Here is a 14165-nt window from a genome sequence, read left to right on the forward strand (position 1 = left end):
ATTTATTTTAAGGATCCCAAACGGGAAAATCATGGGTTAATCCGAGACAACCATCAACATCGACTGTAAAACCAGATCGATTAGGCAAGAAGACAATGCTCTGTGTTTGGTGGGATCAGAAAGGTGTGATGTACCATGAGCTTCTAAGACCCGGTGAAACTGTGAATACTAATTGCTACGGACAACAAATGATCAATTGGAACTATGCATTGATCGAAAAAACACCAGAATGGGCCAGAAGACATGGTAAAGTAATTTTTTTTACACGACAATGCACCTGCACCCAAAGCAAAACTGGTTCAGGATACAATCAAAACATTTAGCTGGGAGCTGCTATCCCACCCGCCGTATTCACCAAACTTGGCCCCTTCCGACTACCATTTGTTTTCATCAATTGGACACGCACTGGCTGAGGAACACCTCAATCTCATGTAAGTATACATTCCGGATATATATATATATATATATATATATATATATATATATATATATATATATATATATATATATATATATATAGGGTGTCCCAGCTGTCTTGTCCACCCAAAATATCTCTGGAACAATAACAGCTATTGGAAAACGACTTTCACCGGTATCAATGTAGGGCTGGGTCCCATGAATGTACAAATTTGGAAACATTCTAAAACGAAAGCATATGTGTTTTTTAACACAAACTTATGTTTTTTTTAAATGGACCTCCTATATTTTTCCTTCAGCAATCCATAGCATGACAAAGCACATACACAATGGCGTTGATTGCATCGCAATATTCCCATTACATCCCGAGATATTAAGACGCAAAGTTGACGCTTGAAACACCCGACATGCGCTGCTAGCGCACGTCCTGAGGCTCAGGCGTGAACCGCATGCTGCCCGTAATCGCGATGTGATTGATATGTGTAATCACACTTCCATACTTATCAAGAGGTCCGAAACGAATAATACGGTCTGCTGCCATCCTGCATTAACGTCGTACATTCCAGCAGGTATTTATCCCATAGGCTAGGGGTGATGCAGTTCTGTAACATATCTGTGTACCGCAACGTTAGTCACAAAGTTAACTTCGCTTATCGTTAATCCGTTACTAAAAAGGTAATGCCGTTCAACGTTAAAACTTTACTTTACTATAGATCTAGCGCAAGTGACAGTTAATCATTCACTCGTAATAGTAAAATTCATATTGACGGTTTTAGTGAAACGAGCAAGAGGACTAAAAGTTTTAACGTTGTTTAGATAAAAATGTTTTGATTTGGGTAGTTCAGGTAGGACATAGACGATGAATGTAAACATGTTTAACCAATCAGTTTTATTATCACATAATTATCAATATTATGTTTATCTAATTCGTTAAATGACAAATTGTTGCAAACAAATGTTTCTTAACATCACTGGGTAAAATGGCCCTTTGTAGAAACTTCCACTGTGATACCAGCACTACATACTAAACATAGCATTCACATCTCATGCTGAAAGTGATGGCCATTTGCTTGCATACATAGAGTCACTCTGCGGATGAAGGATGCCCTACTTCGTGCTACTGTTTCCTCTTTGATGGCTGTACAAGCATCAATAATGCGTTGCTTCATGTCCTCTGGTGTTGTTGGTTCATGTTGGTAAACAGCATCCTTCACTGCTCCCCAAAGAAAATAAGGTCCGGAGATCGGGCAGGCCACCTAACTGGGCCACCTCGTCCAATCCACCTACCAGGGAACTTACGGTTCAGAAGTCGTCGTGCTCGTAAGGCGTTATGTGCAGTGCATCCGTCATGCTGATACCACATGACCATTCTCCGGTTCAGAGGTACGGTGTCCAAGAGAACAGGAAGATTGTGTCGTATAAATCTGGAGTATTGTGTGCCATGTTGGATGCCATTTATAAAGAAAAGTCCGATAATGGTATCTCCAATAATCCCACACCAAACATTAACTTTCCACGGACGTTGATGCTCTACCTGATGGAGCCATTTTGGATTGTCTGCGGACCAATAATGCATATTCCTCATATTGACAATTCCTATGTTGGAGAATGATGCCTCGTCGGTAAAGAGAACATCTGCAAAAAAAATTTGGATTAGTCAGAAGGTTTTGCTGAGCCCATTGACAAAATGTTACCCTCTTGCGGAAGTCATTTCCATGAAGATCCTGGTGTAAATGAACATGGTAAGGAGAAATTTATGACGTTTAAGAATACGCTGTGCACTTGATTTCGGCGCACCAACTTCACGTTCAATTTGACGTGTGCTGATTTGAGGATTCACAGCTATGGTGGCGAGCACAGCAACTTCAGCACGTTCATCTGTGCGTGTTCTAGAACGATGTCGAGGTCTTGGATTTAAGCTTTCCGTTTCACGTAGACGAGATGTGAGACGACCAAACATCCGGCGCGAAGGCGATGGCTTTTCAGGGTATCGTCTTCTGTACAGTCGTTCTGCCTGAACAGCATTTCGTCCACCTACAACAGGGTACAGTACAGGTATGTAGAGTAGCGTAGAAAACAGACATATTAACTTAATAATCATAATGTTCGCTAACAGTATTATCAACAAACAAGCAATCTCATAGCGTATTTCCCGTCAACGTACATTCTCCGTAGATCAGCAGCATTTCTACCACATCTTCATGTGTGTACATGATACTGTACAGTATATGTTCCACAACACAACGTTTATTCACAATGTGTACTACCTCCGTGCCGTCACTAGATTACTCTGATGCACGACTACACTGGCAAGCGGTTTACTGCACGCCAAAGCAACAACAAATGGGATGCTCGGAGGGTGGTGGAGTACAGGAGTTTGCATGGGTCGCAAATCATAAGCAAGGCGAAGTGGTAACTGTGGCAGTAGTGGGAACTACGTTGGACACTTGACTAGGTAGAGCCAGGCCCTGCGCGACAGACACAATGGGTCATATAACGCATTAGATAAACATTATTTTGGGTGTGCAGGATAAATAAGACAACCTGACGGGTGTACACCGATCCGTACTGGTTCATATTGTGTACGTAGATACGTAAAACGTGCAAGACAGAAACCATTATGTGCTTATGAGAGCTGATGGCAGGAGACCGTATTATTCGTTTCGGAAGTCTTGATAAGTATGGAGGTGTGATTACGCATGTCAATCACATCGGGATCACGGGCAGCATGGGGTTCACGCCTGAGCCTCAGGACGAGCGCTAGCAGCGCATGTCGGGTGTTTCAAGCGTCAACTTCGCGTCTCAATATCTCGGGATGTAATGGGAATATTGCGATGCAATCAACGCCATTGTGTGTGTGCTTTGTCATGCTATGGATTGCTGAAGAAAAAATATAGGAGGTCCATTTAAAAATAAAACATGTTTGTGTTAAAAAACACATATGCTTTCGTTTTAGAATGTTTCCAAAATGTACATTCATGGGCCCAGGCCCTACATTGATACCGGTCAAATTCGTTTCCCAATAGCTGTTATTGTTCCAGAGATATTTTGGGTGGACAAGATAGCTGGGACACCCTGTATATAGTGTCTGTGTGTGTTTGTTCTATTATTATTATTAGATCGTTATGTAGCAGGTGATTTAGGAGAAGTGAATTATATGCCCTCCAACATTCAGCTGAGGGCGAAATGCCACAGTGGCTGGAGGAGGTGGAGGGAGACCTTCGTCGTTGTGAGAAGACAAGGGAGATGTCAAGGAGCCAGAGGGAAACAGGTAATATGCATACTCACTCTGCTTACAAATAATCAGTACCCTTTCTTTCCTCGCAGTAGCAGTGACGGTAGGCGATGTCTAGAACGTTGTATTGTTATTTTTTTCATTATTCTACAGCGGGCGAGTCAGGTGAAGAATTCCCACAATACGCCGTGGCTCGGGTACCCGGGGCGGTGAAGACTACAACATCTAAACGAAGTCCTGTGAAGCGCGCTTCGCTGGCAAGAGCGAGGCTAGTTGCCGCGTGTGATGCGGCGGCCCCCGTCGCCCCCGCCGCCCCCGCCACCCCCGCCGCAGCCGCTCCGAGACCCCCTCCCCCCCCCCCCCCCCCGCGGCTACGGCCGCCGTAGATGCAACAGTATCGCTCTGGCGTCTATGGGCCGCCCACTCGCAGCAGCTCGATCAGCTGCGTCTCCTCCTGCGCCGCAGCGTGCACCCCTATCAACCTCGTCAACTCCATCGAGTAGCTCTAGTTACAGTATTAGTGAAGCTCCCGTCCTCTTAGTGAAGGACATCAGGTCAGCGATACCATACCGCAGTTGCAGTACTCGGTGATTGCCGACGGTTTTGAGGAGCGAATCTCGTTCACCAGGATCGATAACCCGGCAGTTCAGAGCTCCTCATGGTAGTCCATGATCCGCTGTATCCCGCCATTAAATGCAGTGCTGTGCTTTGCACTGAATTATTGCCCCCCCTCTTAAAGAAGTTGAGTGTGGCGTTGAAGAGACAAGTATTCTGTAACTTTGGGGGGAAAATGGCGTGATAACGTGGAGCACATCAACCACCGAGTGGTTTCGTAAATCCACCTTGAGAGCTATATTGGACCAGTATGCAGAGATGGAAGTGAAAGCCTCGGCTAAGGCACTCAGCAGGGTTCTACATCTGGACATCCATATACATGTCTACGATCCAGTAAATGGAGGGTCTAGCCATATCAAGCTCCCTAAAGATGTAGTTAATAAGCAGGCATGCATTAATGTCGAAAATACACACGATCAGGCTTGTTTTGCATGGTCAATCCTGGCTTGCGAGAGAAATTACACAAAAATCCGCAACGCACATCCAAATATGGTAGATATTTTGACATTCACAAGTGTTATAACTTTGATACTATAGAGTTCCCCGTCAGTATCCAGGACATACCTAAATTTGAGGCCCAGAATACCGGCATATCGGTTCATGTTTATGGCCTGGAGAAGAAAAGCAAGTTAGACGAGCAAGACAAGCACACAGTCGTCAGCCCCCTCCATTTCTCAAAATTTGCCAGTGAGTGTGTACTGCATGTAAACATGCTGCTCTTCTCTGAAGGTGATAATTATCACTATGTTTTGATCAAGGACATATTCCGACACCTTTACATCTATTTGAATAACTATAAGTGTAAAAAGCATATTTGCTTAAGGTGTCTCAATTATTTCCCATCAGACAAGTTTGTAGACACGCATCTAGTAGACTGCACTTCCAAGTAACAGGTACGTGTTACTACGCCTACTGAGGACGACAAATTCATAAGCTTTAAGAACGCTCACCACTAAGAGCGATGCGCATTTGTAGTGAACACCGACTTTGAATGCCTCCTCACTCCTGTGACCTGCTGTGAAGGTGACCCTGCAGCTTCACATGCCACCTTCACTGAGAAAAATGGTTCAAATAGCTCTGAGAACTATGGGACTTAACATCTATGGTCATCAGTCCCCTAGAACTTAGAACTACTTAAACCTAACTAACCTAAGGACAGCACACGACACCCAGCCATCACGAGGCAGAGAAAATCCCTGACCCCGCCGGGAATCGAACCCGGGAACCCGGGCGTGGGAAGCGAGAACGCTACCGCACGACCACGATATGCGGGGTTTACTGAGAAACACGTGCCATTTGCGACAGTGTAACAAATTGTATTGACATATGATTCCAGTCTTAACCGCTACAAATCTTATGTCAGGGATAATCCTACAGTGTGGCTGCTCCCTGAGCTCAATAAATTTTCACATGAGGTTGATAAGCTTTACAGTGGCAACGTTCCCATGACCAAATCGAATGAGAATGAAGATTTGCATAATAACATGACTGATTGTTATATTTGTGGGCTGGCGTTAGATAGAAAAGCGGAAACTCCTCGTAGGGACCACTGTGATCTTACGTCGAAGTTCAGTGGTGCAGCTCGCAACATGTGCAATTTGAAGTACCAGCTACCAAGACACATACCCGTTTTATTCCTCAATTTAAGCAGGTATAACTCTCACTTTCTAGTTGAGCACTTGGCTGATTTCGGCTGGGAGAAAAATCAAGTCAGTGTCCTACCTGAGAACGTTCAGGGGTATATTTCATTCTCCAAACGAATGATGCTAAGAAGTACGCTCTGTCCATTGATAAGCTACGTTTTATGCAGGCACCACTCCAGATACTCATTGAAATTCTACCTCTGGGGGATATGCATATCACTCGAGCTCAATTTCCCAATGAGGAAAAGTTTCAGCTTGTGACTAGGTAGAGGGTTTTCCCATATGAGTATGTGGATAGTATGGCAAAACTCAACGAAACCAGGCTACCCTCATAACTGCACACTCCAGCAACCTTACAGGCGATGTCATAACTGATACAGAGTATGAGCATGCTGTGAATAAATATTGGGTGGGAATTCTTTTTCCACTTTAGGAGAATACGCACAGCCTTGCATGGACACAGACATGTGCTTGCTTCCAGACATTTTCGAGAAGTTCTGGAGTCTATGCATGAGCACATATTCTCTGGATCCACCCTTTCATTACGCGGCACCTGGGTTGTCTTGGGACAGAATGCTGAAGAAAGGGAAGTGCAGCATCGAATTATTGACCGATCCTGACATGCTTGTTTTCTTTGAGTGATGGAATTGTGGGGGACTTTGCCAATGTGTCCATAGGCATGCGAAAGTGAATAACCCACGGATGGGTGACAGGCTCCATGCATCACGTGATTCGAGTTGTATAATGTACTTCGACATGAATGACTTACTTGGGCACGCCATGCAGAAATCATTGCCAATGGGTGAGTTTCGATTGGTGTACAAAATGAATGCATGCTATTAGGTGGAAAAATTATTGGGGAGGGGAGGGGGGGAGGGGACGGCAGCTGATTCTGATGCAGGGTATGTGGTAGAGGCAGAACTCATGTACCCTATTAGTTTGCATGATGAGCATACCGATTTGCCATTGTGTCCAGAGCAACTAGTTCTGTGAGGAGGCTCCACACCAAAACTGATGACAACACGGGGGGATAAGCAGAGATACATTATTCACTATTCTAACCTCCAGCAATGCCTCAGCGTGGGTATTCAGCTGGTTAGAATCCTCCGCGCTACCTTCTTCAAGCAGACCTCCAGGTTGAAGGAGTATATTGATTTGAATACGAGACAGCGAACTTCCGTGACATGTGACTTCGAGAAACATTTTTACAAATTAATGAATAATAAAATTTTCCGTAAAACTATGGAAACTTTGAGGTGGTGTCGTGAAATTGTTATTACAACAGAATGGGATGGACGTTATGGCGTAAGAAAATGTATTGCCAGACCAAATTTTAAGCAGGTCACCATATTCAATGAGAAATTAGTTGCTGTGGAGATGGCGAAGCCTGCAGTAGAGTTTACAAAATCTATTTATGTGGGGATGTGCATACTAGTTCTATCCAAACTCCACATGTACTGCATTCACTTACTGTCTATGTTTTGATCCTTTCCTGTGAGACTAGTTTTAGATTCCGATGCTACACTTCAGGTATACTGTATCCTTTGGTCCTTCACATTGACGATGAAACACAGAAATTGCATCGGAATTAAATACAAAAGGCACAATGCCGACATAAGTACAAGCGGACTGACTCTACTTAAATTCTATGTTTTGAGCCTTTCCTGTGAGACCAGTTTTACATTTCGATGCTCCACTTCAGGTATACTGCATCCCATGCACTTACACAATGACGATGAAACACAGAAAATGCATCGTAACAAAATACAAAAGGCACAATGCCGACTTAAGTACAAGGGTACTGAGTCGTCTTACTGTCTATGTTTTCAGCCTTTGCTGTGTCACCAGTTTTCGATTCCGATGCACCACTGAAGGTTTACAGTATGCCTTGAAACTTCACATTGACGATGAAACACAGAAATTGCATCGGAATTAAATACAAAGGGCACAATGCCGACTTAAGTACAAGAAGACTGACTACTCACCGTCTATGTTTTGAGCCATTCCTGTGAGACCAGTTTTAGATTCCGATGCTTCACTTGGGTTTTACTGCATCCCTTGAACCTACACATTGACGATGAAACACAGAAATTGCATCGGAATTAAATACAAAAGGCACAATGCCGACTTAAGTACAAGAAGACTGACTCTACTTACTGTCTATGTTTTGAGCCTTTCCTGTGAGCCCAGGTTTCGATTCCGATGCATCACTTCAGGCTTACTGTATCCCTTGGTCCTTTACTTTGACGAAGAAACACAGAAATTGCATCGGAATTAAACACAAATGGCACAATGCCGGCTTAAGAACAAGATGACTGACTCTTCTGACTGTCTAATTTTTCAGCCTTTCTGGTGTCACCAGTTTTAGATTCCGATGCACCACTGCGAGTTTAGTGTATCCCTTGGAGCCGTCACATTGACGATGAAACACAGAAACTGCATCGGAATTAAATACAAAGGGCACAATGCCGACTTAAGGACAAGAAGACTGACTCTTCGTAATGTCCATGTTTTGAGCCTTTCCTGTGAGACCAGTTATAGATTCCGATGCTTCACTTCAGCTTTACTGTATCCCTTGTAACCCACACATTGGCGATGAAACCCAGAAATAGCGTGGGATGAAATACAAAAGGCACAATGCCGACTTAAGTACAAGAAGACTGACTCTTATTACTGTCTATGTTTTCGGCCTCTCCCGTGAGACCAGATTTAGATTCCGATGCTTCACATGGGGTTTGCTGTATCCCTTGGACCATCAAATTTACGATGAAACACGGAAATTGCATCGGAATTAAATACAAAAGGCACAATGTCGGCTTAAGTACAAGAAGACTGACTCTTCTTACTTTCTATGTTTTCAGCCTTTCCTGTGTCACCAGATTTAGATCCCGATGCTTCACTTCAGGTATACTGCATCCCTTGGACCTAGACATTGACGATGAAACACAGAAATTGCATCGGAATAAAATACAAAAGGCACAATGCCCACTTAAGTACATGGGGACTGACTCCTCTTACTGTCTATGTTTTCAGCCTTTCCTGTGTCACCAGTTTGAGATTCCGATGCACCACTGCAGGTTTACTGTATCCCTTGGAACTTCACATTGACGATGAAACACAGAAATTTCATCGGGAGTAAAATTAAAAAGGCACAATGCCGACTTATGTACAAGAAGACTGACTCTACTCAGCGTCTAAGTTTTGAGCCTTTCCTGTGAGACCACCTTTAGATTCCGATGTTTCACGTAAGTTTTACCGTATCCCTTGGACCTTCACGTTTACGATGAAACACAGAAATTGCATCGGAATTGAATACTAAAGAAACAATGCCGACTTAAGCACAAGAAGATTGACTATTCTTACTGTATACGTTTTGAGCCTTTCCTGTGAGACTTGTTTTATATTCCGATCCATTACATCATTTTTACTGTATGCCTTGGACCTTCACATTGACGATGAAACACATAAATTGTTTCGGAATTAAATGCAAAAGGCACAATGCCGGCTTAAGAACAAGATGACTGAATCTACCCACCGTCTATGTTTTGAGCCTTTACAGCGAGACCTGTTTTGGATTCCGATGTTTCACTTCAGGTTTACTGTACCCCGTGGACCTTCACATCTCGATGAAACACAGAAATTGCATCAGAATTAAATACAGACCGCACAATTCCGACTTAAGTGCAAGAAGAGTTAGTCTACTTACCGTCAATGCTTTGGGCCTCTCCCGTGAGAATAGTTTTAGATTCCGATGCCTCACTTCAGTTTTACTGTATCCCTTGGACCTTCACATTGAAGATGAAACACAGAAATTGCATCGGAATTAAATACAAATGGCACAATGCCGGCTTAAGTACAAGAAGACTTACTCTTCTGACCGTCTATGTTTTCAGCCCTTCCTGTGTCACCAGTTTTAGATTCCGATGCACCAATGCACGTTTACAGTGTCCCTTGGAGCCTTCACATTGACGAAGAAACACAGAAGTTGCCTCCGAATTAAATACAAAATTCACAATGCCGACTTAAGTACAAGAAGACGGACTCTTCGTACTGTCTTTGTTTTGAGCCTTTGCTGTGAGACGACTTTTAGATTCCGATGCTTCCCTTCAGGTTTACTGTATCCCTTCGCCCTTCACATTGACGACGAAACACAGAAATTGCATCGGAATTAAATAAAAAGGCCCAATTCCGACTTAAGTACAAGAAGACTGACACTTCTTACTGTCTATGTTTTGAACCTTTCCTGTGAGACCAGTTTCAGATTCCGACACTTCACTTCAGACTTTCTGTATCCCTTGGACCTTCACATTGACGATGAAACACAGAAATTGCATCGGAATTAAATACAAAAGGCACAATGAAGTCTTAGGTAGAAGAAGAGTGACTCGTCTTAATGCCTATGCTTTTGGCCTTTCCTGTGAGTCCTGTTTAAGATTCAGATGCTTCACTTCAGGATTACTGTATCACTTGGACCCTCACATTGGCGATGAAACACAGTAATTGCATCGGAAATAAATACAAAAGGCACAATGCCGACGTAAGTACAAGAGGACTGTTTCTACTTACCATCTACGGTTTGAGCCTTTCTTGTGAGACCAGTTTTAGATTCCGATGCTTCTCTTCAGGGTTACTGTATACTTTGGACTTTCACATGACGTTGAAACAAAGAAATTGCATCAGAATCAAATACAGAAGGCACAATGCCGACTTAAGTGCAAGAAGAGTGACTCTACTTACTGTTAATGATTTGAGACTTTCCCGTGAGACCAGTTTTAGGTTCCGATGCCTCACCTCAGGTTTACTGTATCCCTTGGACTACCACATTCACGATGAAACACAGATATTGCATCGCAATTAAATACAAATGGCACAATGCCGGATAAGTACAAGAAGAGTGACTCTTCTTACTGTCTATGTGTTTAGCCTTTCCTGTGAGACCAGCTTAAGATTCCGATGCTTCACATAAGTTTTTTCGTATCCGTTGGACCTTGACATTTACGATGAAACACAGAAATTGCATCGGAATTATATACCAAAGGCACAATGCCGACTTAAGCACAAGAAGACTGACTCTTCTTACTGTCTATGTTTCGAGCCTTTCCTGTGAGACAAGTTTAAGATTCAAATGCGTCGCTTCAGGTTTACTGTATCCCCTGGACCTTCACATTGACGATGAAACACAGAGATTGCATCGGAATTAAATACAAAGGGCACAATGCCGACTTAAGTACAAGAAGCGTGACTCTTCTTACTTTCTATGATTGTAGCCTTTCCTGTGACACCAGTTTAAGATTCCGTTGCTTCACTTCAGGTTTACTGTATCGTTTTGACCTTCACGTTGACAATGAAACACAGAAATTGCATCGGAATTGAATACAAAAGGCACAAAGACGACCTAATTACCAGAGGACTGACCCTAGTTACTGTCTATGTTTTGAGCCCTTCCTGTGAGACCAGCTTAAGATTCCGATGCTTCACGTAAGTCATGCCGTATCCCTTGGAGCTTCACATTTACGATGAAACACTGAAATTGCATCGGAATTAAATACACAAGGCACAATGCCGACGTAAGCACAAGAAGACTCACTCTTCTTACTGTCTACGTTTTGAGACTTTCCTGTGAGACAAGTTTTAGATTCAAATAATTCACTTCAGGTTTACTGTATCCCATGGACCTTCACCTTGACGATGAAACACAGAAATTGCATCGGAATTAAAAACAAAAGACACAATGCCGACTTAAGGACAAGAAGACCGATTCTTCTTTCTGTCAATGCATTGAGCTTTTTCTGTGAGACCAGTTTTAGATACCGATGCTTCACTTCAGATTTACTGTATCCCATGGACCTTCACATTGACAATGAAACACAGAAATTGCATCGGAATGGTATACAAAAACCACAATGCCGGCTTAAGTACCAGAAGACTGACTCTTCTGACTGTCTGTGTTTTGAGGCTTTCCTGTGTCACCAGTTTTAGTTTCCGATGCACCACTGCAAGTTTACTGTATCCCTTGGACCTTTACGTTGACGATGAAACACAGAAATGGCATCGGAATTCGATACAAAATCACAATGCCAACTTCAGTACAAGAAGACTGGCTCTTCTTACTGTCTAAGCTTTGGGCCTTTCCTGTGAGACCAGTTTTGGATCCTGATGCTTCACTTCAGCTTTACTGTATCCCTTGGACCTTCACTTTGACGGTGAAACACAGAAATTGCATCGAATTTAATAAAAAAGTCACAATGTCGACGTAAGTACAAGAATACTGACTCTTCTTACTGTCTATGTTTTTAGCTTCTCCTGTGAGACCAGTTTTAGATTCAGTTGCTTCACTTCTGGTTTACTGTATCCCTTGGACCTTCACATTGACGATGAAACACAGAAATTGCATCGGAATTAAATACAAAAGACACAATGCCGACTTAAGTACAAGGGGACTGACTGTACTTACTGTCTATGTTTGAGCCTTTCCTGTGAGACCAGTTTTAGATTCCGATGCAGCACTGCAGGTTTACTGTATCCCTTGGAACTTCACATTGACGATGAAACACAGAAATTAAATCGGAAATAAATACAAAAGGCACAATGCCGGCTTAAGTACAAGAAGACTGACTCTTCTGAATGTCTATGTTTTCAACCTTTCCTGTATCACCAGTTGTAGATTCTGATGCACCACTGCAAGTTTACTGTATCCCTTGGAGCCTTCACTTTGACGAAGAAACATAGAAATTGCATCGGAATTAAATAGAAATTTCACAATGCCGACTTAAGTAAAAGAAGACGGATTCTTCGTACTGTCTATGTTTGGCGCCTTCCTTTGTGAGACCAGATTTAGATTCCGATGCTTCACTTCGGCATTACTGAATCCCTTGGACCTTCACATTGACGATGAAACACAGAAATTGTAACATAATTAAATACAAAAGGCACAATGCCGTCTTAAGTCCAAGAAGACTGACTCTTCTGACTGTCTAAGTTTTGAGCCCTTCCTGTGAGACCAGTTTTGGATCCTGATGCTTCACTTCAGCTTTACTGTTTCCCTTGGACCTTCACAATGACGATGAACCACAGAAATTGCATCGGAATAAAATATAAAAATCACAATACCGACTTAAGTACAAGAAGACTGACTCTTCTTACTGTCTATGCTTTGAGTCTTTCCTGTGAGACCAATTTTAGATTCCGATGCTTCACTTCGGGTTTCCTGAATCCCTTGGACCTTCACATTCACGATGAAACAGAGAAATTGCATCGGAATTAAATACAAAAGGCAATATGCCGGCTCAAGTACAAGAAGACTGACACTTTTTACTGTCTATGGTTTGAGCCTTTCCTTTGAGACCAGTTTTGGATACCGATGCTTCACTTCAGCTTTACTGTATCCCTTGGACCTTAACCTTGGCAATAAAACACAGAAATTGCATCGGATTAAATACAAAAGGCACAATTCCGACCTGCGTACAACAAAACTGCTACTTCTTACTGTCTATGTTTTGAGCCTTTCCTGTGAGACCAGTCTTAGATTCCGATGCTTCATGTACGTTTTGCCGTATCTCTTGGACCCTCACATTTACGATGAAAAACAGAAATTGCATCGGAATTAAGCACAAAAGGCACAATGCTGACATAAGTACAAGAAGACTGACTCTTCTTACAGTCTATGTTTTGAGCCTTTCCTGTGAGACCAGTTTAAGATTCCGATGCCGCACTTCAGGTTTACAGTATCACTTGGACCTTCACATTGACGATGAAACACAGAAATTGGATCGGAATTAAATACAAAATGCACAATGCTGGTTTAAGTACAAGAAGACTAAGTCGTCTTACTGTCTATGCTTTGAGGCTTTCGTGTGAGACCAGTTTTATATTCCGATCCTTCACTTCAGATTTAGTGTATCCCTTGGACCTTCACGTTAACGATGTAACACAAAAATTGCATCGGAATTAAATACAAAAGGCACAATGCCGGCTTAATTAAAAGAAGACTGACTCTTCTGACTGTCTATGTTTTCAGCCTTTCCTGTGTCACCAGTTTTAGATTCTGATGCACCACTGCAAAATTACTGTATCCCTTGGAGCCTTCACATTGACGATGGAACATTGAAATTGCATTAGAGTTATATACAAAAAGCACAATGCCGACTTAAGTACAAGATGACTGACTCTTATTACTGTCTATACTTTCTGCCATTCCTCTTTCACCAGATTTAGATTCCGATGCACTACTGCAGGTTTACTGTATCCCTTGGAAC

This window comes from Schistocerca piceifrons, chromosome 2 (genome assembly GCF_021461385.2).
Source record: "Schistocerca piceifrons isolate TAMUIC-IGC-003096 chromosome 2, iqSchPice1.1, whole genome shotgun sequence".
Lineage (NCBI taxonomy): Eukaryota > Metazoa > Arthropoda > Insecta > Orthoptera > Acrididae > Schistocerca > Schistocerca piceifrons.